Raw genomic sequence first — 27,922 nt, 5'->3', positions numbered from 1 at the left:
TCAAGCTACTTAATTTAACGTTTATCATCTGCTCTAAGTCATCATAAAAAATTAGTTATTTGCAGGTTTGTATAAAGTAAAAAAGATTCTGGAAAAGGTAATGACTGTAGCCAATAAAAGGAGCATTGAGAACAGTGAAGTTCATATGGAAAATAGGTTTAAAGGACTCATGTACGGTTTTCATATAAAATATAATTCTCAAAAACAAATGAGTTTAATTTGAAAAATTAATGAGTTAAATTTTAAAATGTCTGCTGGGTTTATAATTGCAAGTTGCTTAAAAGAGAGAGTTGAATCTAAACTTAATGTTTTGAATTCATAGAATAAAACACAAAATAAGAAGTTTGATTTATGTAAAGTTTTCACTGGTTATTAATTATTTAAAGAAATAAAAGACAATATTATAGTGAAGCTAAGCAGAAAAAAAAAATGTAGGTAATCTTCAGTATTGAGAATAAACAAAGAGACATTTTACAACTTGGTCCAGAGTAAATAGTGGAAGAAGTAACCACCATCAAGCTAAACTGAGATGCTGTTTGTATTCAGAGTCCAACCTGATAAGGTCAGGGTCCAGATGGTTTACCCAGGAAAAAAAGACAATGTTATAAAAATTAGGCCATCAGGGTCTTTGATTGTTTTATTGAGCTACACTGAGATGACGTGAAGGAGAAGTGTTTTTCTCAGTAAGCCTTGGCCTCTGGAATCGCATTTGTTGTTTGGTAAGAATGGCTTAACACAGTTACATGCTGAGCTGCTAGTAAATTCAGCAAATGAAGACTTCTGTCTCAGTGAGGGCCTTGCCACCACGTTTGAAAAACAACTGTCGCAAAGCTAACAAGGGACTTTGGCAATATAACAAATAGAAAGGGCCAGAATTTACAATACTGAGTGTCTCTTCAATTTCCTTCCAGAATGTTTTTATACAATTACATTATTCTTACAGTTGGTCCCTAATGGACGAAAGAAGATGCCTCAAAGAGTGTTTACCTTTTAATAAGACAGATGAAAGAAAGTCCCTTTGGGCTGAAAAGCATCCACCCATAGCCAGGCCATCTTTTTGATTTTGGTGTTCTTGAGTTTCCCCTGGGCCATTATTAGGACCATCAGCGAATGTTTTCAGTATTACAGGGATGAACACAGATTAAAAGAGATCTACTTTGTAGACACAACTGAGAAGTTGTAAGAACTTTCTGTGAAGAAATATTGCCTAATAATTTTTCCCTGCCCAGTTTATAATAGGAAATCCAATCAGGTTTGGGAAAAGATCGTGGAAATGAAAATATTTTAGAGGCAACCTAAATTGCAGAAAGCCTAAGGTCCCAGTTAATAACAAGAGATATTCAGAATACTGTCATAAATGCTCCTGTTGATGGAGAATGCATCATATTGACTTGACATAATTAGCCTGACTCATCTAGAGCCAGACTGTTGTTTATTAACTCACAGCAGTTTGTAGCCTCTGAGATTCATAAAGGTATATCTCAGGGAAACATTAAATGCCCTCAACCCCTGAGTCAACCCTTATTTACATAGATAACCAGGTATTTAAAAAAATATTCACCCATATATTAGTTCATTACTATTTTGAGATGTAATCAGATCAGATACATAGATTTCCAATAAGTTTGAAATGTCACACTATCACCTTATGTGTGCCTTGCTCTTTGTAAAATTTTTTATTGTTTTTATGTCTGGCATTTTCACAAATTTAAAGTTAGACTACCTTATTATTTCACTAGCTGCAGATACAGAAAAATCAGAACTTGGGATGTGTAAAGTATAGAAACAATGCCAGCTAAACTAAGCATAGGCCAACATGAGGCCCAGAGCCTGAAAGACACTGGCCCTTACCAATAAGTAGACACTGATAAAAAAAGAATTGTGAGCTGAATTAAAAAGTGGACTTTGAAATGGGATGAGATGATGTGTAAAAACAAAATTCTACAAACATTGGCAGGAATGATACTCAGAATATGATGGGACTACACACACACACACACACACACACACACACACAGAGGCATAAAGATAAGTATATGAGGAAATGTATGTATGAATTAATTTGATTGTGGTAATCATATATATATATGCATATATATGTACACACACACAGTTGACTCTTGAACAGCTCAGGGTTTGGAGCAGACTCGGTGCAGTTGAAAATCTATATGTAAATTTACAGACTACCATATCTATAGTTTCACATCATCAGATTCAATCAATACTGGTTCTGTGGGCTGTGTATGTATTTATTAACAAAAAAAATCCTCCTGTAAGTGGACCCACACATTTTAAACCTGGGTTGTTCAACAGTTAACTGTATGTCAAGCCATCTTAAATACATACAGTTTTTATTTGTCAATGATACCTCAGTAAACTTGGAGAAAAAATACATGATGAGATCAATTTATCAGAACAGTCACTTTCAGAGTTGGTGCTGTGTATAGTGCTGAAGCAGAGTCCTGCAGGGAAGGGCAAGGGTGGTACTGGGTCTCATAGGACTCAGGGAAGCGCCTTCATTCAGGAAAGAGATTTTCCAACATTTAAAAACTGTTAAAGCCACACCAGTTAAATGGCAGCTATGTCAGCACCATCTTGAGCTGGCTCTCTTAAGCTGAGGTTGTACACACATCCTCAGCACTACCATGTGACTGTGAGAGTCGCAGTACCAACAGACTAAGGCATTCAAGGATATTCCTGGGAGTCAACCCCACACCACACCTCTGAAGCATTTAGACTTTCATTTTTCTCATCCCTCCATACTGAAACAATCACCAGATCATAGTCATCTGTTTACCTTCTAGGTGATAGATAAATCTGTCCACCTATTTTGCCTTAGTCATCTCTCTACAACTAATCTGACAGAAGCCTTTATCCTATAAAAACTTTGCACTACTAATATAGTTGCCTAATTGTTTTTCCCTCAGACTCTTATTTTTTTCTCCACTTTCAAAAGGAATATTTAACAAACGTTTTCTAGCACAATGAGCCCAAAAGAGGTTTATAATTTAATGAAAGATTTAATTCAAGAACATCACCATTTCAGTGGAATGTCAAACTTGATATACTTAAAATTATCAGTACTGAGTGTTAAATTTTTCAGTTAACTTTAAACAAAGTCTACTTGGATGTGCCTTACAGGATATTAAATAAAAGAGACATAACTAGCATGGAAAATGTGTTTCTTTGATTGCAGGCACAGCTCCTCTGTTTCACAGTTTTAAAAAAGACTGTATTGACACTGTGCACATTACAATGCGGTTAGAAAAATACAATTGAAGATACTTTAGCAAAATATGCTTATGACGTAAGCAAACTTCGGTTTTTGTGTTGAAAAATACTGAAGTTGAAAATTCCAAAAACAAATTCTAATTTCTACATGCAATGGGTTTTACTAATAATCATAATTATATAAGCCGGGTTCCTGAGTACATTTTATATTCAAGATACCAATCTATGCATTTTATATGAATTTTTTTCATTCAATTTTTGCAAAAACCCCTTGAAATAGGTATTATTATTGCTATATTGTTTTAGCAATAAGTAAATGAGAGATTAATTCATTTACCCAAATTCAAGTTCTAGGAAATGGTGTGTTTAGATTTGAAAATCAGGCATGTGGAACACATTGTCTTTTCTAAATGTTTAAAGTATGTTTGTCCCTTTCTTAAAATTGTTTCAGTTAAGTTGATGACCAAGATTAATTCCATTGCCCAAACACATTTTACTTAAAATATTAGTATCTTTATATATATATCTCCTTGGTTACCTATGCAGTTACTTTTGAAAGGCTATGGTATCTTCCTGTAAAATATCCACCAGTTCTGTCATCTCCAAGCTGCCCAAATCTAACCTGTGAACTGCTATAGGACAAATCTGAATACATTAACTGGTTTAGTTGTAAGAGTTGTCTAAGATGTCAAGGCCCTTCTTGACATCTTAGAAAATCTAGTCAGCTACCATTGGAGGCCTGTCCTGACCTCACAGAGTTAGATTTGTATGCTGGTTGGAAGCAAAACCTACACTTGGTCAAACCAATCTATGCACTGTTCTCAAACCACCTCTATTTTACTAGTGCATTTCTGCTTCCTATAATAATTTTTTCATTTCTGTTTATTGCAATAATTCCATTTTACCAGATCTTACATTTTCTATTGTGTCTTCACAATCCACTCAGAATAAACTTTTCAAATCTTTTTCCGCAATCCAATACTATTCATATTTTTGATATCTATTTTTTACCATGAAGAATTATGCAAATACATTGTCCTTGATTAACATGTGATTTTCTGTTCTGTTCCTCTAGATAAAAAAACAAATATTAACTATCTTATCCATCCCCTCATGATTTAATTTGAATGTTTATAATAATATGACTTCTTAAATGTCTGTTTTTCAAATATGAAAATATTTGCTTTATCTTTTAGACCATTATTGTTTTCAACTCTGTCCTTCCTTCATCATGTAGATAACTACTTTCTTAAGCACTTTTGAAAAAATTTGTTCCAGATGACACCAATGGTAAAGAACCTGTCTGACAATATGGGAGACAGGTGTGGGTTTGTTCCCAGGGTCAGGAAGATCCCCTGAAGGAGGGCATGGCAACCCACTCCAGTATTCTTGCCTGGAGAATCCCACTGACAGAGGAGTCCAGTGAGCTACAGTCCATAAGGTCGCAAAGAGTCAGACATGATTGAAGGGACTTAACACACACACAAGAATAATTGGTGAAGTGGTATCAATAAGCATGGACCAAATTCTTTTTTTTTTTTTAATAAATTTATTTATTTTAGGTGGGGGCTAATTACTTTACAATATTGTAGTGGTTTTTGCCATACATTGACATGGGATCAAATTCTTAGAATAATTGGTAGCAATCTGTGCTGCAACTGTATGCTTCAGATGGTGGATCCAAGTGGAGAAATGGCACTAAAAAGAGACAGTCAAGGTAGAATAAAGCTTTATACACTACACTATATTTGATAGGTTTTTGATTTATTTGTTCACAAAATGATGGTACAATTCTCTTTTTTTCAGTATTTTACTAAGTGTTATATTTCTACAAGTTTGTCTTATAAAAGCATATCTGTTTTACCTATATACAGGTCAATCCTCCTGAGAATGTCAATATAATAGAGAATTTTAGTGCTCAATATTATTGACAATCAGGGACAGTGCTGAAGACAATGTTTCTTTAGTGAAGAAAGTGAAAGGAATCAAAACTGGTTGATATTTTTCCCACAATGATGAAATTTCCTTTCTTTGCATAGTTGTTCACCTTTGTGCTCTGATTTCCTTGGCTACTGTCAAAACCAGAATCATTGGGCAGATAATTGTCAGTGTTGCCAAACACTCAATCATATATCTTGAATTCTCATTTTTATCCCTGTTTTATAAGGATGATGGAAGACATAATACAAAAGAAAAAAAAATTATACCTAAGAGAGATTGTCTTTTAAATCAGTCATTAGTCTTTCCTAAAGTAATTTTTGCTCAATTACTCCTTTTATATTTGTTCAAAACTGTTCAAAATTAGCAACAGGAATTACCTATAGCAAGCACTACAACAAGGTCACTTTCTGTTCCAGATGAATAATTTCAGAAATATTCAAGTGCATTCTTTCCTGTGTCTCCTAACGTTTTGGCAAGTGGACCATAAAAAATTGGATGTCCTTTTTGGTCTAATAGTTACATGTCTCCCATATTCCCTAGGTACACTTTCCAGATTTTCTTTTTTTTTCCTCCCTAGAGGAAACTTGGTTGTCTGAGTTAGGCTTTAGTTAAGAATAAATATTCATATTAAAATAAATGTATCTCTTGTATGATACTTATCAAATGATAAGATTCTCTGAAATGTGGTAAATTTAATTAAGTAAAAGCTGACAGAATTAAAGGATTAGAAAGTTTAATAATAATAGAGATGTTAGTATAACACTTTTGATAATAAATAGAAAAAGTAGGCAGAAGGTCAATAAGAAAATAGAACACTTGAACAATATTAGAAAACAAATAGATCCAACAGGTACATATAAAATATTCCATCCAACAATAGCAGAATACATGTTCTCTTCATGTGTCTATGAATACTTTCCAGGAAACACACACACACACACGTACGCTAGTATATAAAGCAAACCTAAAGGTATTAAAAAGGATTGAAATATTTCAAATTATATTTTCTGACCACAATGAAAGGAAGTTAGAAATTAACAGTAGAGGATGATTTGGAACAGTCTTGAATACGTGGAAATTAAATATAACATCTTAATAGTTAATAGCTCAAGAATATATCACAGGTAAATTTTAAAATACCATGAGATATATGAAAAAAAAATCATAAGAAGAAACTAGGGTTCTGCTTAAAGAGAAATTTATAACTACAAATACCATTACTAAAAAGAGTTTTCAAATAAGTAATCTAACCTTAATTTTAAGACTGAAAAAATAAGAGCAAATTAAACCAAAGCAAGCATAAAAAGCAAATAATAAAGATTAAAATGAAAATTAAAAAAAATAGAGGTCGGGAAAAACAATAGAGCATATTGATGAAATCCAAAATTGGCTCTTCAATAAGAACAATAGAACTGAAAAAAACTTTAGTTAGACTAACAAAGAAAAAGAAGAGAACAAATTCAAATTATCAATCTCAGGAATCAAATAGGAGGTACTACTACTGTCCTTGAGCTTCCCTGGTGATTCAGATGGTAAAGAATCTTCCTGCAATGCAGGAGACCTGGATTCAAACCCTGGGTTGGGAAGATTCCCTGGAGGAGGGCATGGCAACCCATTCCAGTATTATTGCCTGGAGAATCCACAAGGACAGAAGAGCCTGGAGAGCTACAGTTCATGGGGTCACATAATTGTTGGTATAACTGAGTGTTGATAGTCTTGACCTCAAAATGTTGTGAGGACTGAGTAAGATGATTTAATTTAGTATTTATTTTATTATCTATTTCATGATATTTACTCACTGTTAAATAATATTTTTAAAATGTTGAAATAAAAATCCAAGACAAAATATTTATTTTATGCTCTTATAAATGTAGTTTAATACTAACTCTTTGCTTTTATATGAATTTCTTTTTAAAGTTATTATTATTATGACTGTTGAGTGTCAATACAGTTACATTCTTTTAGAAAATGTCTTATTTTGGGTAAGTTAACAGTGTATATATTTCAGAATTATTAATATTTGGTATTTTGTTTTTGTTGCTTACATGGATATTCTTTACATTGGCAACACTATAAATTTAAGAGACACTTCCTTTGTATAAAACAACAAACTTAAAAAATTTTTATTTCTCAGTATGGACTCTCTCCTATGGAGATCCTTTCTCAACCTTTGGCACCAAGGGAGTGGAATCTTTTCTCTGGTGACAGCGTTGAGGGCCCAAGTGGTTGTGTTGATCCACATCTCTTTGCAAGGAAGAGTGATGATCCTTTCCAACCCCAGAAGCCTGTTACTCTATTCTTTCATCAGTAGAACCAGAAAACTCTCTCTGATAAAGCCCTGTCGGTATGTATACTGACTTTTCTCACACCCTTCTTTTTCGCAGGATGACATATATTTTTTTCTCCCATTAACTACATTTTGTGGCTACATTAAATTAGGAATGACAACTCACTCCAGTATTCTTGCCTGGAAAATCCCATTGACAGAGGAGCCTGGTGGGCTACAGTCCATGAAATCGCAAAGAGTCAGACACGACTGTGTGACTAACACTACTACTACTATGGTTACATTAAATTAGACGGTGATTCTATAGTTTCAGGCAAATTGATATCAGGTAGCCCTCATTCAGTCTTTGAAAACCTCCTCAGTACCCTATTTTATGCATACATGCTCAGATGCTCAGCTGTGTCCACCTCTTTGCTACCCTCTAGCTCCTCTGGAGCCCACCAGACTCCTCTGTTCATGGAATTGTCCAGGCAAGAAAACTGGAGCAGGTTGCCATTTCCTCTTCCAGGGGATCTCCTGAACCAGGGTTCAAACCCATGTCTCATGCATCTCCTGCACTGGCAGGTGGAATATTAACCACTGAGCCACCTGGGAAGTCCCCTGGGAAACCACCCTATTTTATTTATCACTTTAATTTCCAGAGGCTTGTGATCACTGACTGAATATATGTTTTCAGGATTACACTGTCCCAACTCATTCTGTCCCATACCCTGCTGAAGCTATATGCTGTGTATATATTTTATTTTCAATTCCTGTACTGCTTATGTTCACTTTCTTCCCAATCCTTATTCTTATTCTTCTGAAGAATATTTTGGGTGTGTTTTTCCATTACCACTTTTTTCTTTGCCTTACTAATTTGGATACAGTAAATTTGGAATTTAATTCTTCTGATTTTCCATGGCAGACTTCAACAACTTCCAGTATTATTTAAACTCTGTCTTTTCTAAACATTTAAGACTTTCATATAAAATGCTAATCTAGCTTTCAGAGAGCACATCAACAGCATTCTGGAAGAAAAGCACATGAATTCAATCTGTCAATATCCTTTCCAGACTTTTGTTGTTTAAAATGAATTATTTTATTCAATTAAAAATAACAACAGCAAAAAAATCTCCTTTAGGTTTAAGCAAGTTGGAATTGATTTCTGTGTTTTGCAACCAAAAGATATCCATTTGTTTTCCTGTAACAGAATAAATTTTCAACAGGCACCACTATCATAACTTTCACAGTGTCTATCATTTTCTTACTCTGGAGAATTAAAGCAGCTACTGAGTAATATGAAATTAATATTGAGAAGCATGTCCTTTTTTCTTTAGATAATGGCCAACAGTAACAACTTCCCAAACACATGAATAATGCTAATTTGCTGAAAGGGCTTCACTGGTGTCTCAGATGGTAAAGAATCTGCCTGCCAATGCAGGAGATGCATGTTTGATTCTTGGGTGGGGAAGATCCCCTTTAGAAGGAAATGGCAAACTATTCCAGTATTCTTGCCTGGGTAATCCCACGGACAGAGGGGAGCCTGGTGGGCTATAGTCCATGGGGTTGCAAAAGAGTAAGACACAACTTAGCAACTAAACGATAACAATTTGCTTAAACTCTAAAACAGCAAACCTTGTACATCAATTTCTTCTTGAGTTTTTATATACATACATACATACATACATTTGTCCTAAAGTTGCCATTAGAAGTCAAAATTGCTTGTAAAGTAATCTCAGCCCAGATGATGTGTGCCTGGCATGGGAAATGGGATCTTAAAAGTTCTCCCTCACTATTTTTTTTTAATGTTCTCTGCACTAGTCACAATTAGGAAAGCTACAGTGGCTTCCACTTATTGCCTGACTGTTTCAGAATTACACTGTACATGAATGATGATGTCCTTCCTATTACCTTTTTATGGACCATGCAACCAAGTCCAAAAGAGAGCAAGAAACATATGAAAGCATCTTGCTTACAACTGGATAATTCAAAAGATCTGGTAGTGTTCATAACTGGTTAGATCTCCTAGTAACTGAGAATGTTGTTCTCTCTGTGATACAGAAAGAGAGTGAGAGATGTGAATACTCTAATTAAAAAGAAAAAAAAAAGTGTAGGCATGCTGTCAGGCTAGAAGGGATTTTAATATACAAACAGTAACTGCATGTGTTTGACATGCACAGTGACAGTTTGAAAGGCTTTTTACATTCACCACATTTTCATTAAAATTGAGCATGTAAAACTAGACATTCTATTACCAGATCATAAAACCAATATATCCTTGGTTGTTTCTTGAAACGAGATTTTCACAAATTTGCAACTGTAAGAATGTAACCTCAGGAAAGGTTCTGAGAAGCCAATCAAAAGTTAATACAACAATGTGCTCAAGGTAAAGATTTTACTAAAAAAGAAAAAGTTGTCTTGTTCCCCAAACAGCATTATTCAGTAGAAATAAAATGCTAAGTTTGCATGAAGGTAGGCAAAAATCATATATATTCTGAATATCTATCAATTTAAACATGCATTAAAATTTCAGTTTACAATAATGCCAATATATAGAAGAAATTTATTTCTTAATCTGTTTTTAGGAGAAAGAAAAATCAATTTAAAAGTAAGAAAAATAAATTTTAGAATAAACTTAAAGTAGGTTACATTCTGAGTTTGTATCTGTAATTTTGATTCTTATTACTGCTTTAATGTTGGCATTATTCTTTCATTCAATCAATAAAATGATGGTTTCTGACATAGGGTATTTCTGTAGATTTCTTTAACAAAAGTTGATATTTTAAAAACTTTTAGTTTAAACAGTTATCTTCACAATAATTATTCCTAGTGGTTCATTTTTAACTGAAAATGAAATGAAGGCCACATGAAGGATAAGAAGCTAACATAAAGGCATTTTGCACTCATTATCTAAGATTATGCTTTTGACATTTGGTTTGATGGCAAAGGAAGTTACTTCCATTGTAACTATAGAAACAGATTTACTATACAGTACATTACTATATGATATACTCTGGATTGCAACCGTTTCTATCTGCTTGTGAGTACTGATAAGGAATATTTGGTGTGTTATAATGAACACTAATTACACCAACTATTTACCAACAGATTTCAGATGGTATCATCCTGTTTGGACAGTCAGATTTGCATAGTAATTTCAACCCTCCTACACTTCTGAAAGTATTAACTCTTACTGATTTCATAGCAAATATTGAATAATAACCTATGCTGACCCAGTGGCTGAACTAATTACTATATAGAAATTAATCGAAATAATAGCCAATAGAGTTGAGTTACAAGAGCTGGAGAAGACCTATAAAATATAGAAATTGGATGAGTAAAATGAAGTTAAGGGAATGGTGTGTAACCAAGCGAGAAATCAGACAACTCTAAATCCTAAAATAAGGCAAAGGAAGCACAGCGATGGCCCAACAGTTTTTGGGCATGGCCAAAGGACTGGAAAATGTTATGAAGGGGCCACTATGCTGAACACCAGTGTAGATTTTAAAAGCCCATTATTCAGACAACACATAAAGTTATTATAGGCTTCTACAAGGTAAATACTTCAGGTGGTGGTATCCTAACATTTTTTTTAAAATTTTTGAGATCTTAAAAATGATTTGAAGTCACTACTGGATATAGCATAGGTTCTTGGCATGGGAGAAGAAGAGGTTAGAATAGTGGCATTGATATAGGAGAACAAAGTAAAATGAAAATTTTACTTAAAGATTTTCACTTAAATCAGGAATGATAAATATGGAACACAAGAAACCTCTAACCCCAACCCTCTAACTATGGAAATCTTTAGTTGACCAGAGCTTTTTTTTTTTTCCCATCAAACTAGGATGCTTTTCAACCCATAGCCCTTGATCCACTTTTGTGGCTCAGCATGGGTCAAAATGAGTTGAAATCTAGTTAAGTGACTAAACATTCAACAGATAACAAGAAAGAGAAAAACAAAAAACTAGACCAAAAAACCTGGCTTAAATCAATAGTACAGTATTATTATACATTAGCAGGCCAAATATAGGACTGAATAGTACAGAACTACCAAAATAACAGTTTTGTTAATGCCAAGCCTTGTGTATGTTGGCAACAGATGCATGTGCTAAGTTGCTTCAGTCATCTCTGACTCTGTGCAATCCTATGGATTGTAAACTGCCAGGCTTCTCAGTCCATGAGTTTCTCCAGGCAAGAATACTGGAGTGGGTTACCATGCCCTCCTCCAGGGGATCTTCCTGACCCAGGGATTTTGATAATGCCAAGCCTTGTGTATGGTGGCAAGAGATGCCCAGATATGCCCAAATATCCTGGTGTTTAAATAACAGAGGATCATTTGGCCTTCTTTGGTGGCTCAGACTGTAAAGAATCTGCCTGAAATGCAGGAAACCTGGGTTCAATCCCCGGGTAGGGAAGATCCTCTGGAGAAGGAAATGGCAACCCACACTGATATCCTTGCTTGGAGAATTCCATGGACAGAGGAGCATGGTGGGGTACAGTTCATGGGTTCGCAAAGAATCAGGCATGAGTAAGCAACTAACACTGACATATGTTTACATCCATGTAGTATGCTAGAGTTTCCTCTTGTTCTGGGTTCTAAGATCTTAAAAATGTTGTTCTGGATCCTAAGATTTTAAAAATATCTGGTCTATTTTACTCACTGATCTCCAAGTTAATGCTAGGAACAGTCTTAAAAAGACCTTTTACGAATGACACAATGGAGATCAAATGGAAATCCTCAAAAGTAAACAAACTGTATCTATCAAAACTTGAGAATTTATCATTGTTAATAGAATCAATACTCTGTACTTAATGACTCATATTTATCCCAAGTCTTAAAGATGCTGCTTGCTCTGCATATAAAACTTTACCCAGCTTCCACCTCTCCCAAGTATGTGATTCCTACAGCATTCAATTTAAAACTATACTTCCCCCACAGAACTCTTTCCTGTTTGTCCAAGTAGCATTGCTTTGGTGGTTTACTCACAAGGTTGTGTCTGACTCTTGCAACCCCATGGACTGTAGCCTGCCAGGCTCCTCTGTCCAAGGGATTCTCCAGTAAGAATTTTGGAGTGGGTTGCCATTTCCTTCTCCAGAGGATCTTCCTGACACAGGGGCCAAATCTGGGTCTCCTTCATTGCAGACAGATTCTTTAATGACTGAGCCATGAGGGAAGCCCAAGTAGCATTAGGTGCCAATTATCCAGGAACCTCTAGAATTCTGAAAATGTTATTTTGATAGCATGTTTCATGTGTTCTGAGTTTAGTTGGTGTATTTATTTGCTTACCACAATGGGCCCTGAGATCCTTAAGCATATAACATATTTCTATGAGATACTTTTAATTATAACTGGTAATATATAACAAACAAAACTCATGCACACCAGGACCCAGACCCCACAGAGACTGAGACAGAACTGTGTTTGAGTGTCTCCTGTGGAGGTATGGGTCAGCAGTGGACTGCTCAAAGGTCAGCAGCTCTGGGGCAGCAGATCTGTGTATGGCACAAGCCCTCTTGGAGGAAGTTGCCATTAACCCCACCATAGAGCCACCAGAACTTACACAGGACTGGGGAAACAGAATCTTGGAGGGCACAAACACAACCTTGTGCATACCAGGACCCAGGAGAAATGAGCAGTGACCCCACAAGAGACTGACCCAGACTTGCCCATGAGTGTCCAAGAGTCTCTGGCAGAGGTGTGAGTTGACAGTGGCCTGCTGGCAGGGTCGGGGGCACTGAGTGCAGCAGTGCATGCATGAGATCTTTTGAAGGAGGAGATAAACAGAAGCAGAAGATATTAAGAAAAGGTGACAAGAATATACAGCAGAACTCTACAAAAAGATGCCCATGGCCCGTGATAATCACAATGGTGTGATCACTCACCTAGAGTCAGACATCCTGGAATGCGAAGTCAAGTGGGTCTTAGGAAGCATCAGTATACACAAAGCTAGTGGAGGTGATGGAATTCCAGCTAAGCTATTTCATGGTGACTGCAGCCATGACATTAAAAGATGCTTGCTCCATGGAAGAAAAGCTATGGCCAAACTAGATAGCATATTAAAAAGCAGAGTCATTACTTTGCCAACACAGGATCGTCTAGTTAAAGCTATGGTTTTTCCAGTAGTCATGTACGGATGTGAGAGTTGGACTATAGAGAAAGCTGAGTGCTGAAGAAGTTATGCTTTTGAACTGTGTTGTTGGAGAAAATTCTTGAGAGTCCCCTGGACTACAAGGAGATCCAACCAGCATATCCTAAAGGAGATCAGTCCTGAATATTCATTGGAAGGACTGATGCTGAAGTTGAAACTCCAATACTTTGGCCACCTGATGGGAAGAACTGACTCATTTGAAAAGACCATGATGCTGGGAAAGATTGAAGACGGAAAGAAAACTGGATGACAGATGATGTGATGGTTGGATGACATCACTGACTTGATGAACATGAGTTTTAGCAAGCTCCAGGAGTTGGTGAAAAGTTCCCTTGGTATCTCCAATTTTCTTGAAGAGATCTCTAGTCTTTCCCATTCTGTTGTTTTCCTCTATTTCTTTGCACTGATCGCTGAGGAAGGCTTTCTTATCTCTCCTTGCTATTCTTTGGAACTCTGCATTCAGATGGGAATATTTTTCCTTTACACGTTAGCTTTTCACTTCTCTTCTTTTCACAGCTACTTGTAAGGCCTCCTCAGACAGCCATTTTGCTTTTTTGCATTTCTTTCCCATGGGGATGGTCTTGATCCCTGTCTCCTGTACAATGTCATGAACCTCTGTCCGTAGTTCATCAGGCACTACGTCTATCAGATAAATGGTATGGACCTAACAGAAGCAGAAGATATTAAGAAGAGGTGGCAAGAATACACAGAAGAACTGTACAAAAAAGATCTTCATGATCCAGATAATCACAGTGGTGTGATCACTCACCTAGAGCCAGACATCCTGGAATGTGAAGTCAAGTGGGCCTTAGAAAGCATCACTATTAACAAAGCTGGTGGAGGTGATGGAATTCCAGTTGAGCTATTTCAAATCCTGAAAGATGATGCTGTGAAAGTGCTACACTCTGGAAAACTCAGCAAATCTGGAAAACTCAGCAGTGGCCACAGGAATGGAAAAGGTCAGTTTTCGTTCCAAACCCAAAGAAAGGCAATGCCAAAGAATGCTCGAACTACTGCACAATTGCACTCGTCTCACACGCTAGTAAAATAATGCTCAAAATTCTCCAAGCCAGGCTTCAGCAATATGTGAACCGTGAAATTCCAGATGTTCAAGCTGGTTTTAGAAAAGGCAGAGGAACCAGAGGTCAAATTGCTAACATCTGCTGGATCATCAAAAAAGCAAGAGAGTTCCAGAAAAACATCTATTTCTGCTTTATTGACTATGCCAAAGCCTTTGACTGTGTGGATCACAATAAACTGTGGACAATTCTGAAAGAGATGGGAATACCAGACCATCTGACCTGTCTCTTGAAAAACCTGTACTCAGGTCAGGAAGCAACAGTTAGAAGTGGACATGGAACAACAGACTGGTTCCAAATAGGAAAAGGAGTACGTCAAGGCTGTATATTGTCACCCTGCTTATTTAACTTATATGCAGAGTCCACCATGAGAAACGCTCGGCTGGAAGAAACACAAGCTGGAATCAAGATTGCTTGGAGAAATATCAATCACCTCAGATATGCAGATGACACCACCCATATGGCAGAAAGTGAAGAAGAACTAAAGAGCCTCTTGATGAAAGTGAAAGAGATGAGTGAAAAAGTTGGCTTAAAGCTCAACATTCAAAAAACTAAGATCATGGCATCTGGTCCCATCACTTCATGGGAAATAGATGGGGAAACAGTGGAAACAGTGTCAGACTTTATTTTTTGGGGCTCCAAAATCACTGCAGATGGTGATTGCAGCCATGAAATTAAAATCACTTACTCCTTGGAAGGAAGGTTATGACCAACCTAGATAGCATATTTAAAAGCAGAGAAATTACTCTGCCAACCAAGGTCTGTCTAGTCAAGGCTATGTTTTTTCCAGTGGTCATGTATGGATGTGAGAGTTGGACGGTGAAGAAAGCTGATCCAACCAGTCCATCCTAAAGGAGATCAGTCCTGGGTGTTCATTGGAAGGACTGATGTTGAAGCTGAAACTCCAATACTTTGGCCACCTCATGCGATGAGTTGACTCACTGGAAAAGACCCTAATGCTGGGAAGGATTGAGGGCAGAAGGAGAAGGGGATGACAGAGGATGAGATGTTTGGATGGCATCACTGACTCGATGGATATGGGTTTGGGTACATTCATGGAGTTGGTGATGGACAGGGAGGCCTGGCATGCTGCGATTCATGGGGTCACAAACAGTGGGACACGACTGAGCGACTGAACTGAACTGTACTGACTGAGGAGTTGGTGATGAACAGTGAAGCTTGGTATGCTGCAGTCCATGGGGTCACAAAGTGTTGGACACGACTGAGTGACTGAACTATACTGAATATATAACAAACGTAGGCAAAAGGTGTCAAGAAATGAGAGCTGAGAGATAGAAAGTGGTAGGTAATAAACAGAAATCTCAGACATACTAAGCACACAGCAGATCACCTGACTCCCCAAGTCATACTAATACTGTTCCTCCTTCATATTTTCTTAGCCCCTGAAATGACACGCTCTTTCATTCATTTGCCTAGATCTGGATTATTATAAGTAGGAGTCTGTCTCTATATTTGATGCTTGAATGCTGATCATTTTTTTTTTCCTTTTCCATTGTGTCCCACTTCTGAGCAACCTGATAAGAAACCCCAACTGTTCCCTCTTTGGCACAAGCAAGAGATTTGCATTACATGTGAGACTTCTTTCTCCAGCCCCATGCCTGTGTGTGTCTTGGTTGCTCAGTCATGTCCTACTACCTGTGATCCAATTGATTGTAGCCCACTAGGCTCCTCTGTCCAGGGGATTTTCCAGGCAAGAATATTGGAGTAGGTAGACATTCCTTTCTCCAGGGGATCTTCCTGACTCAGGAATCAAACTTGGTCTCTCACATCACAGGCAGATTCTTTACTCTTTGAGCCACCAGGGAAGACCAACAAGAGCCTAACTGCAATAAAATCCTAAGCCAGTCTCTTTTCTTGGAGTTCTCAAGCCATGTTGGACTTGCTTGAGAGGCCCACCCTACTCTCGCTAGTGACCTCAATTACATGAGTAACGAAACTTTTCCTATTTTCTAAGTGTGTATCTGGCATCACCAGTTGGGACAATTTTGAGTGGTGGTCCTTCCTGCTTTAGAGATTGGTGGTGGTTTAATTGCTAAGTCGTGTCTGACTCTCGCGATCCTACGACCAGTAGCCTGCCGGGCTCCTCTGTCCATGGGATTCTCCAGGCAAGAATACTGGAGTGGGTTGCCATTCCCTTCTCCAGGGGATCTTCCCGACCCTTGGATCGAATGCAGGTCTCCTGGATTGCAGGCAGATTCATTACCGGCTGAGCTACCAGGGAAGCTTTAGAGATTGACTACAATGATTTTACGAATTGTCTTTAATCCCTTTTTTATTCATATACCTACTTAAATCCTTTATCCACATCTATCCACTATACCTTCAAATTTATATCCCTAATCTGTCCCCTTTTTACAGTCTCTCAAGTTCAACCCATCATTATAACTCATGGACCGTTTATCACAGTTCTTCCAATCTTGCCTCTCAGGAGTTCATTTGTCACACAGTCATCACAGCAATGTTTAAAATAGATATCTGTTGGACTTTCAAAACATTTAGAATAAAATCCTAATGATTTTATCCTGAATGAATTAAACCCTGCCCTCTGATCTGACCTCAATCTTCTCCTACCCTCCACCTTCCACAAGATTTGCTTCAGACCCAACTGTTCTTACTGCTCCTCACACACCCATCTTATTCTCCCCTCAGGAGCTTTACAGAGGCTTCCTTGATCACCAGTGTTCAAATAAGGGTTCTCTAGACAAAGATAAACAAGTATATATATTTTGTGTACCCATAGTAGGTTGTGCAATTTGCTTTACTTAGTACACTGATTCAAATGCTAATCTCTTCTGAAAACACCTTCATATAGACTCAGAATAAAGTTTAATCACATATTTCATCACTTGTGACCCAGTCAGGTTTGACACATAAAATTAGCCATCATGTAACTGTTATCTAAACTATTCATCACCAATTTCTATCACATTCCATCCTTTATCCTGCTTTATTGTTTATCTCATTTATTAGTTCATTTAAATTGTTTACATTTTTTTTTTACCTTGTTAAATATATTTCCTAGGAGAATATATACTTCCAAGGGGCACAGACTTCATCAGTCTTCAGCACTGGAATAGATCCAGTACCCTGAACAGTGCCTAGTTCATAGTATGCACTTAATAGAATATTTCTTGATTTAATGAATAAATTAACAAATGTATTATTTTATCTCTAAGCACCTCTATGTATCACACATGCTCATATACAAATAAACACACAAGGAAAAATAAAAGTAGGTAATGAGACTGAACAAAAGAGGAAACAACCTGAATCAAACCTAAAAACGTAAAAATTGCAGCCAGCAAGCTTTAGAGAACAGTATCAAACCAGTGTATAGATAACTGCACAACTTCAGCCTCAGCGGATTCATAGAAAGTCTTCCCTTGATCATCAGTGCTAAGAAAAAAAAGTTTCAGGATAACACACTGGATTGTGCTTATGTTTTTGCTCTAGTCTCTGCATAACTGAGATGCTAACTTACTGCACAGAATTTTCTTCAGTTCTATCTTATATGCAAATAACCCATTTATGAAAATTATTTTTTTATTTTCATTTAGTATTCATATATTTATTCACACAAAGAAACCTCTGACATTCTTGCACCTCCCCACTAACCCTAAGAAATTGGATGAAGTCTAACCTAAGAATATAGGCATTGATTGTGTCAGGCTAGTCACCTATGGTAGACTCCTTATGCTCCTGGAAGGAGAAAGAAAACTTAGGGGAATATGCAGGAGAAAGGTTAGGACTCTGGAAAGGAGCTTTACTAGATTGTTTCTAGGAAGTAAGAAGTGAGCAGGCATCAAATGCATAGTAGAAAAGAAGGAAGCTGATCTGTTAAGTGAGGGTTAATGTTTAAGTCAGAGTGAAGCCATGTAATCAAAGTAGATTGCATAAACAGAGAAAGGTTTCTAGTCAACACAAACCCTTGAATACTTGCACAATACAAGATTGGTAATGTTATGATTCTCATGTATGTTTCTTCTAGTTTTGTACTTAGAAACTTCACTTAGAAAACTCTGGCCACAATCAACAGTGCTACTTGGCAGGTTTCTTTCACAACCACAGCAAAAGAATAAATTAATTTTATTTTATTCAAAACTTGAATCAATAATTTTTAATGTCTTATACATGATTATTATATTCTAGCCTAAGAGAAAGAGAGAAAGATCTCTATAGTAAATTTTAATGAAGTTATAATGGCTGTATAGACTGTACTGCTTCCCACAAATTTATCTTCAGATGGATATAAAGTCAGCCAAAGCTTAAGGATGCAACTGTCATAAGAGAGCTTAAAAAAAGTGAAGAAAGCTAAAAGAAGTAGTTCTTTTTGTTGCCATTGTTCCCACGGACAAGATTCAAGAAAACAAAGAAATCCAAGCCAGGCACTGATTGCCATCTAAGCATTCAATTAAAATTGTGCACCATGGTATGAAGTTATCAACAAAGCCGCTGATGAGAATAAATGCTTAGCTTCAACCACCTGCTCCTTTGTTGGGGAGGGGGCACATCCTCAATCAATAAGTTGTTTGCTTTGATCCATGGCCTGTTTTCCTGAGTTATCTCAGGAATCAAGCCAGGCTTCAACTTCAACTCACTTCCTGTTTAAGTCTCTGATATTCTAGTATATTTCATTTTAACCTGTTTATGTTGGTTGACTTAGAAAGTATTTCCTCCAGTATTATAATATTAAAATATTTATTAAAGATATTCTAATAAATATAAATGTAATAATCAGTAATCTTCAGTTACACTCAATATGTTAACTCTTTAATCCTTCATTTTATAAATAATTTATTCTTCACACAGTTAAACATCAAAATATAGAAATTTAACCTAAGTTTGAAGAGTTTAGTTTCGTATCTTGTATCTCAATGTATGTGTTAACATTTCATTAAATATGTATTTATTAAACTTTGAACCTGGATATATAGTTCATTTTATTTTTGGAAAGTATCTGCCGTATAAAGGAGTTGACAAAGTTCATTTACATAATCAAACCATTCAACCAAATCGGAAGTAATTTATCTCAGAATAATTCATTTATTGAGTCTAATAAATAGGTTAATAAGTATCCTGTGAAAACTTTCCGTTTCTAAATTTTAGTTTTAAAACATAAAAAATGCCAACCTGCTCAGAATATCTTGGCAAATCTCTCTGACTTTACTTCAGACGATCTTGGATTTAGGAACAGTGCATTCCTGATTGTGCTTTCGGTTATTCATCTGGAGTGTTGCATAACTGACATGACACACAGTAATAAAATGCCAGTGAGAAGAATGCCTTTCCTCTGCCAAACAGAAGCATGGCCATGAAGGAGAGGTGGAGATCAACAGCTAGTAGATGATTCAGTTTTGGAAAAGTCTACCTGTGGAACTGAGAATCTGGAGTTTGCTATCCACACCTCTGCTAACATCTGGAAAGTCTGACTTTTCTTTAATGTGAAGACTATGACTTAAAATCTTTTACCTTCTTGTTTTCCACAATCTGTTAAAATTTATTATCATTATTTAGAAACAATGACTTGCAGAATGCCTGGAGAGAGGCTGTGTTATCTACATATTTTTTTATTAAAGCGGGGATGAAAGCAAATTTTGAAAATTACATTTACATGTCTGAATTTAATGTCATAGAAAATGTGACTGCTTTCCCTTGTGGCTCAGATGGTAAAGAGTCTGTTCACAGAGGGAGAGATCAGGGTTCTATCCCTGGGTTGGGAAGATCCCCTGAAGAAAATGGCAACCCACTTCAGTATTCTTGCCTGGAAAATCCAATAGACAGATTAGCCTGGCTGGCTACAGTCCATGGGGTTGCCAAGAGCTGGATACAACTGAGTGACAAACACACACAAAATGTGACCAAATTGTTAAATAGTTGATTTATGGGGCCCAGGATAACAGTTGTACAGCCACATCATATTGACCTTAACTTTGATTCCTTACATCTGGGTAAATGATACCAGTGCAAACCTCTCAGTCCAAGATTCACTTTAAGCTGGCAGGGCCTTTCTTCATGTGCCGACAACACTTCATTTTCACCCCTGAGACTCCTCCTACACAGCGGACCCTTATAGCAGCAGGTACAGTTCAGTTCAGTTCAGTCGCTTAGTCGTGTCCAACTCTTTGCAACCCTATGGACTGCAGCATGCCAGGCCTCCCTGTCCATCACCAACTCGCAGAGTTTACTCAAACTCATGTCCATTGAGTCGGTGATGCCATCCAGCCATCTCATCCTCTGTCATCCCCTTCTCCTCCTGCTCCCAATCCTTCCCAGCATTGGGGTCTTTTCCAGTGAGTCAACTCTTCACATGAGGTGGCCAAGGTATTGGAGTTTCAGCTTCAACATCAGTCCTTTCAATGAACACCCAGGACTGATCTCTTTTAGGATGGACTGGTTGGATCTCCTTGCAGTCCAAGGGACTCTCAAGAGTCTTCTCCAACACTACAATTCAAGCATCAATTCTTCAGTGCTCAGCTTTCTTCACCATCCAACTCTCACATCCATACATGACCACTGGAAAAACCATAGCCTTGACTAGATGGACCTTTGTTGGCAAAGTAATGTCTCTGCTTTTTAATATGTTATCTAGTTTGGTCATAACTTTCCTTCCAGGAGCAAGCATCTTTTAATTTCATGGCTGCAAGTACCATCTGCAGTGATTTTGGAGCCCCCCACCTCACAAAAAAAAAAAAAAAAAATCTGACACTGTTTTCCCATCTATTTGCCATGAAATGATGGGGCCAGATGCCATGATCTTAGTTTTCTGAACGTTGAGCTTTAAGTCAACTTTTTCACTCTCCTATTTCACTTTCATCAAGAGGCTTTTTAGTTCCTCTTCACTTTCTGCCATAAGGATGGTGTCATCTGCATATCTGAGGTTATTGATATTTCTCCTGGCAATCTTGATTTCAGCTTGTGCTTCTTCTAGTCCAGCATTTCTCATGATGTACTCTGCATATAAGTTAAATAAGCAGGGTGACAATATACAGCCTTGATGTACTCCTTTTCCTATTTGGAAAGAGGAACTCCCCAGGTTGGTAGGTGCCCAATATGCTACTGGAGAAATAACTCCAGAAAGAATGAAGGGATGGAGCCGAAGCAAAAACAATACCCAGTTGTGGATGTGACTGGTGATAGAAGCAAGGTCTGATACTGTAAAGAGCAATATTGCATAGGAACCTGGAATGTTAGGTCCATGAATCAAGGCAAATCGGAAGTGGTCAAACAGGAGATGTCAAGAGTGAATGTGGACATTCTAGGAATCAGCAAACTAAGATGGACTTGAATGGGTGAATTTAACTCAGATGACCATTGTATCTACTACTGTGGGCAGGAATCCCATAGAAGAAATGGAGTAGCCATCATGGTCAACAAAGGAGTCCGAAATGCAGTACTTGGATGCAATCTCAGAAAGGACAGAATGATCTCTGTTCATTTCCAAAGCAAACCATTCAATATCATGGTAATCCAAGCCTATGCCTCAATCAGTAACACTGAAGAACCTCAAGTTGAATGGTTCTATGAAGACTTACAAGACCTTTTAGAACTAACACCCAAAAAAGATGTCTTTTTCATTATAGGGGACTGGAATGCAAAAGTAGGAAGTCAAGAAACACCTGGCGTAACAGGCAAATTTGGCCTTGGAATACAGAATGAAGCAGGGCAAAGGCTAATAGAGTTCTGCCAAGAGAAAGCACTGGTCATAGCAAACACCCTCTTCCAACAACACAAGAGCAGACTCTACACATGGACATCACCAGATGGCCAACACTACAATCAGATTGATTATATTCTTTGCAGCTAAAGATGGAGAAGCTCTATACAGTCAGCAAAAACAAGACTGGGAGCTGACTGTGGCTCAGATCATGAACTCCTTATTGCCAAACTCAGACTTAAATTGAAGAAAGTAGGGAAAACCACTAGACCATTCAGGTATGACCTGAATTGAATCCCTTATGATGATTATACAGTGGAAGTGAGAAATAGATTTAAGGGACTAGATCTGATAGACAGAGTGCTTGATGAACTATGGATGGAGATTTGTGACACTGTACAGCAGACAGGGATCAAGACCATCCCCATGGAGAAGAAAAGCGAAAAAGCAAAATGGCTCTCTGAGAAGGCCTTAGAAATAGCTGTAAGAAGTGAAAAGCGATGGAGAAAAGGAAGGATATTCCCATTTGAATGCAGAGTTCCAAAGAATAGCAGCAGGAGGGCCTCTAAAACATGGGGAAGGAGTCATTCAGGGGCAATTCTCAACCTATAGAAAACAAGAGCTGATGGGAGAGGCAAATAGTATTTCGAGGCATTCTGTGTGCTTCTCAGAACATCCCAGCTAAAACAAGACTTGCATGACGATTACCTGAATAATTTGCCTTTGTATGGAATTCTTTTCCTTCTCCATCTCACTCTATTCTCTCCAACTCTTATTCTCTTCTAGGAACATAATAAACTAATTTCACCCAACTCCCTGTTTTAAGATGTTCATTCAGAGGAACACAGCTCTGGTATTATTAATAGCAGTAATCCTACAACAGATGCTCAGGATTCTAGAACTGTTTTACTCATTGATTAAACAGTAAAGAAAGACTTCCCAGATGGTGAGGAGCAAGATTAGGATAACTCTTTTGCAATCATTAAAGCACTCTCTATAATGGATTTGGGATAAAGTACAGGTGGATTTGTCAACAAAGGTCTGTCCAGTCAAGGCTATGGTTTTTCCAGCAGTCATGTATGGATGTGAGAGGTGGACTGTGAAGAAAGCTGAGCACTGAAGAATTGATGCTTTTGAACTGTGGTGTTGGAAAAGACTCTTGAGAGTCATTTGGACTACAAGGAGATCCAACCAGTCCATCCTAAAGGAGATCAGTCCTGTGTGTTCATTGGAAGGACTAATGTTGAAGCTGAAACTCCAATACTTTGGCCACCTCATGTGAAGAGTTGACTCATTGGAAAAGACCCTGATGCTGGGAAGGATTGGGAACAGGAGGAGAAGGGGACGACAGAGGATGAGATGGCTGGATGGCATCACCCACACGATGGACATGAGTTTGAGTAAACTCCGGGAGTTGGTGATGGACAGGGAGGCCTGATGTGCTGCAATTCATGGGGTCTCAAAGAGTCGGACACGACTGAGTGACTGAACTGAATTGACAGGTGGATTAAGCACTTGAAAATGTTTGATTTGCTTCCTTCTGTAACTTCTTTGGTAACTTCATTCATTGCTTTGTTAACTATTAACTGCTTTGTTAATTTCTTTTTGAAGTCAAGAATAAAGAGAAATGACAAGTTCAGTTCAACCAAGTACCAACTTAGGAAATGCTGTGAAATCCAGGATTTCTGCATGGCAGTGTTTAAAAAAGGCCATTTTCTCAATGATCTGGGTTAGACTGGGACATAGCAGTTCACTTTTGTGTCTGAAAATGGATTGCTGCTGCTTTACAATCTTACTCAGGAATATTCTGAGTTATGAGTGGTGTATACACATATTATATATATACATATATATAATTTGTTGTATATATATAATATATGCATATAGTATAGAGGAAGGATTATCCCACTGTATACATACCTGCCTTGTCAGTAACGAATGGTTTGAATGGTTGAGGTCTTGGGAGATATGCTAAAAGGAGATCAGACAAGAGAAATATGAATGACATAGGAAAGTCATGTGTATTTTTGTATCTCATGTTAACGCCCATGGAAGATCATTCACTGCACAAGAAACACTTAACCAGCAGGGGGACTAGAGACTCTTTTCTTTAAAGAAAGAATCATTACATCTCATCCTTACCACTGCTTGTGTGATAAGCTATTAAAAAAGTGAATCGATTGTAGAAGGGATAAAGTACATGCTTTGGTTCAACAGCTTGGGGTACGTCTAATCAAAGCTTACCCCAGAACTGATGCTGCTGAATATTCAATCTGTCACAATAAATATCAATTGATAGGTCACCTGTCCTTGTTATTAAACAAATACATAAAAATATGTAACAATAGGAAAGGTGGAAATTTGTGTTACATGAAAAAGCAACAGGATATGCAGATAAGGTCTGAGGGAGATGGATGTCTTTTTATGTGTATGAAAAAGAGTTGCTTATCAGAAAAGGTGAGATTAGAGCAGAGATCTAGAAGAAAAGAGAGGGAAAATAATATGAATATCTGGGGAAAAAAACATTTCAGGAAGTGAGAAATTCAAGTTCAGTTCTTGGTGCGGAAGCAGGCCCAGTGTTATGGATTAATAACTGGAGGCCAGTGTAGCTCGAGTATCTTAATAAGGAGGAGAGTTTTGAGATATAAGTTCTAAAACAAACAGGGAGGGGGATGAGTTTAGGACCATTTATAAAATCCTAAGCTCATGAGTATTATTATGAGTGAGATGAGAAGCCACTAGAGATTTTGAGATTCTGAGGAGGGTAAAGTGAAAGTGAAAGTCGCTCAGTCGTGCCCAACTCTGCGACCCCATGGACTGTAGTCCATGGAATTCTCCAGGCCAGAATACTGGAGTGGGTAGTCTTTCCCTTCTCCAGGAAATCTTCCTAACCCAGGGATCGACCTGAGGTCTTCCGCAATGCAGGCAGATTCTTTACCAACTGAGCTACAAGGGAGCCCATGAGGAGGGTCATCTTGACCTAAATGACAATTTAAAAGGATCTCTCTGCCAGGAATGCCTCCTCTGTGGGTTAATATTAATAACACACACACATTATAGGAAGCTACTCTAAGACTTCGACACATGATCATGACTTAGACTATGTTACTATAGGGAAAGGTGGAAAAGAAGTGGTCAGCTCTGGATATGAACGTGTAAAGGAACACTCATGCACACATTTATAAAGGTTTACCAAATTAGAAGGCAGATTAGGAAGGATAAATGTAAAAGACTTTTTTAATTCTCAAATGTCTTGCTTATTAATGTCAAAGATATTAATTAGAATACAACTTTTTATCTGAATATTTAATTAGTAACCTAATTTGGACTAAGTACACATTCACATAAATATACATAAACACATGCATATGTAAAAATACATATCTCTTGATTAAACTCACAATTCTTTTCCTTCTATCTTTTGATTAAACATAAATATTAGGGTAAATGTGATTTGTGACTTGGATCTTTTTTTTTTTCACCGTATGTCTCAGATATTTCCTAAAATCTTACACCTTTAAATTAAGAATATTTATTCTATGTTTGTCTTGAATGCATATGTACTTTTGAGTAATTGAGTTTTTTATATTGGCAGTCTTTTAATATTCAAAAGGAAATATGAAAAAGGAGACTTTTTAAACCTTACAAGTTTCTGCTTAAAAAACAGGCAATCTTACTATGACTTTTGGGAGAGATTGCTTTTATGTCATGATTTCAACTGATGCGCTTTCAGATAGCCTGCAACCTGGATACATCAACATGATGTGTGAGATGCCACAGCTGAAATGTGATTCATTTCCATGTAGACACACTGTCTTCAACTTTTCCAATAAAGTTTATTGAAAAGTGCTTTTGTTAAAGAGATCAACTTTCTTCTCTCAATAATCTTATTTCTATTCCTTTGATGTTAATATTTGTAACCCTTTGCACTAGTTTTCTGTTAGTATTTTAAATTGGAGCTTGAAATGACTTCTCTAAAGATAAGAGTCCAGGCACCAGGGATGTTGACCCCCATTCACCCTAGGGAGTTCAAAGGGAGTTCTTGCCTCCCAGAGTTTTTCTACTGAGATCTGCATATTCCTGGCCTCTAAAACCTCCTGGAGACTTATGTCATTCCGAGCTCTCCCTGGTGGTTTGTTCTAGCCCTCTCCTGCTGCAGTTGCCACTTATATATTTTCTGTCACTTTATGGTTTAGCAGACGGAGAAATTAAAATATAATGAATTTTAGAGTTGAACTCAACACAGTAATGATGTTTCACATAAATGCTCCTTCCACCAAAAAACAATATGCGTACTTGGCTCAATGGTTCTGCAGTTAAAACACGGAAGAGAAAGCCGATTGTTGATTCTGTGTGTGTTACCTCGAGATACCCAAATAATGTTTTTCAAGCCACTACCTACTTTCTTCTATCTGTGTATTCATACATGTATATGTATATATGTGGTGGATGTATTTTTATACAGGATTAATTAGGATGCCTTTTTGGATAAGGTGAAATTAGAGCAGGGACCTAAAGAAAAACAAGGAACAAAAATATATATATCTAGAAAAAGAACATTTCAGGAAGTGGGCAATTCAAAGTTCTTCAGGTTAATATGGGCTCGGTGTGAAGGAATAACAGCCAGGAGTTCAGTGTGGCTGGAATATCTGAATAAAGAAGAGATTATTCAGATCAGAGGTCCAAAACAGAGCAGGCTAGGTCAACATAAGACCATTTATAATATTCTAAGTTTATACATGTGTATTCATATATGTATGAACTATTTCATATGTATTCATAATTATTTGAGTGATGCCTTAGCTCAATGTTCATACTATTCACATACACACACAGGGTATGTGTATGGGGTTATATGTAACACTGAGAGAAAAGACAACTTTGATTAGCAAATCTATGACTCTGGTTACCTATTTTGTCATGGAAAAAAATATTTTTTTAGATGGGAAGACATAATAGATTGCATCCAAATCTGATATTCACTTTATACATGAGAAAAACAAATCCCAAAGAGGTGAAGTGACCTATCCCTAGACAGATAATTAGTCATGGCAGAACAAGGATTAGAACTCAGATCCTCTGGCTTTCATTTAAACATCTTTCATCTACAAAACCATAGTTATTAATTGACTGGGATATAAAGACTAGCAAGAAAATGATTTGGCTCTGAAATTTGTAAAATTTACAGGAATAATTAATAAAAACATCTACAATTTATTATTATGAAAAACTATGCAGCATGCAACATATTTGTAAATTCTTGAATTATGAACAGAACTGAACCTCTTAATAGCATCATCAAAACTAAACTAGTAAATCATATGTATTTATATTCCAGCTGTTGAAACAAGCTTTACTTGAGAGGAATAGCCCAGTTTTCCACAGGGGCAGATAGGATGTTTGAAGTCAATATACTGCCTCAAGCTAAGATCATAATTGCTGTGCAGACTTCAAGACTTTTCTCAAACTTCAGCAACAGCAATGTGAATCATTGCCTGGATAAATAATGATTATTGACTATAAACCTTCACTCCCCCAAGTCAAGGTGTTTCTCCAGATAAAACATAATAAAAGCTTTTGT

The sequence above is a fragment of the Giraffa tippelskirchi genome, chromosome 2 (assembly GCF_054371585.1).
Source record: "Giraffa tippelskirchi isolate mGirTip1 chromosome 2, T2T-mGirTip1v1.2.pri, whole genome shotgun sequence".
In the NCBI taxonomy this organism is placed as follows: Eukaryota; Metazoa; Chordata; class Mammalia; order Artiodactyla; family Giraffidae; genus Giraffa; species Giraffa tippelskirchi.
The sequence above is the reverse complement of the archived record's forward strand: the minus strand, read 5'-3'. Positions refer to the sequence as shown.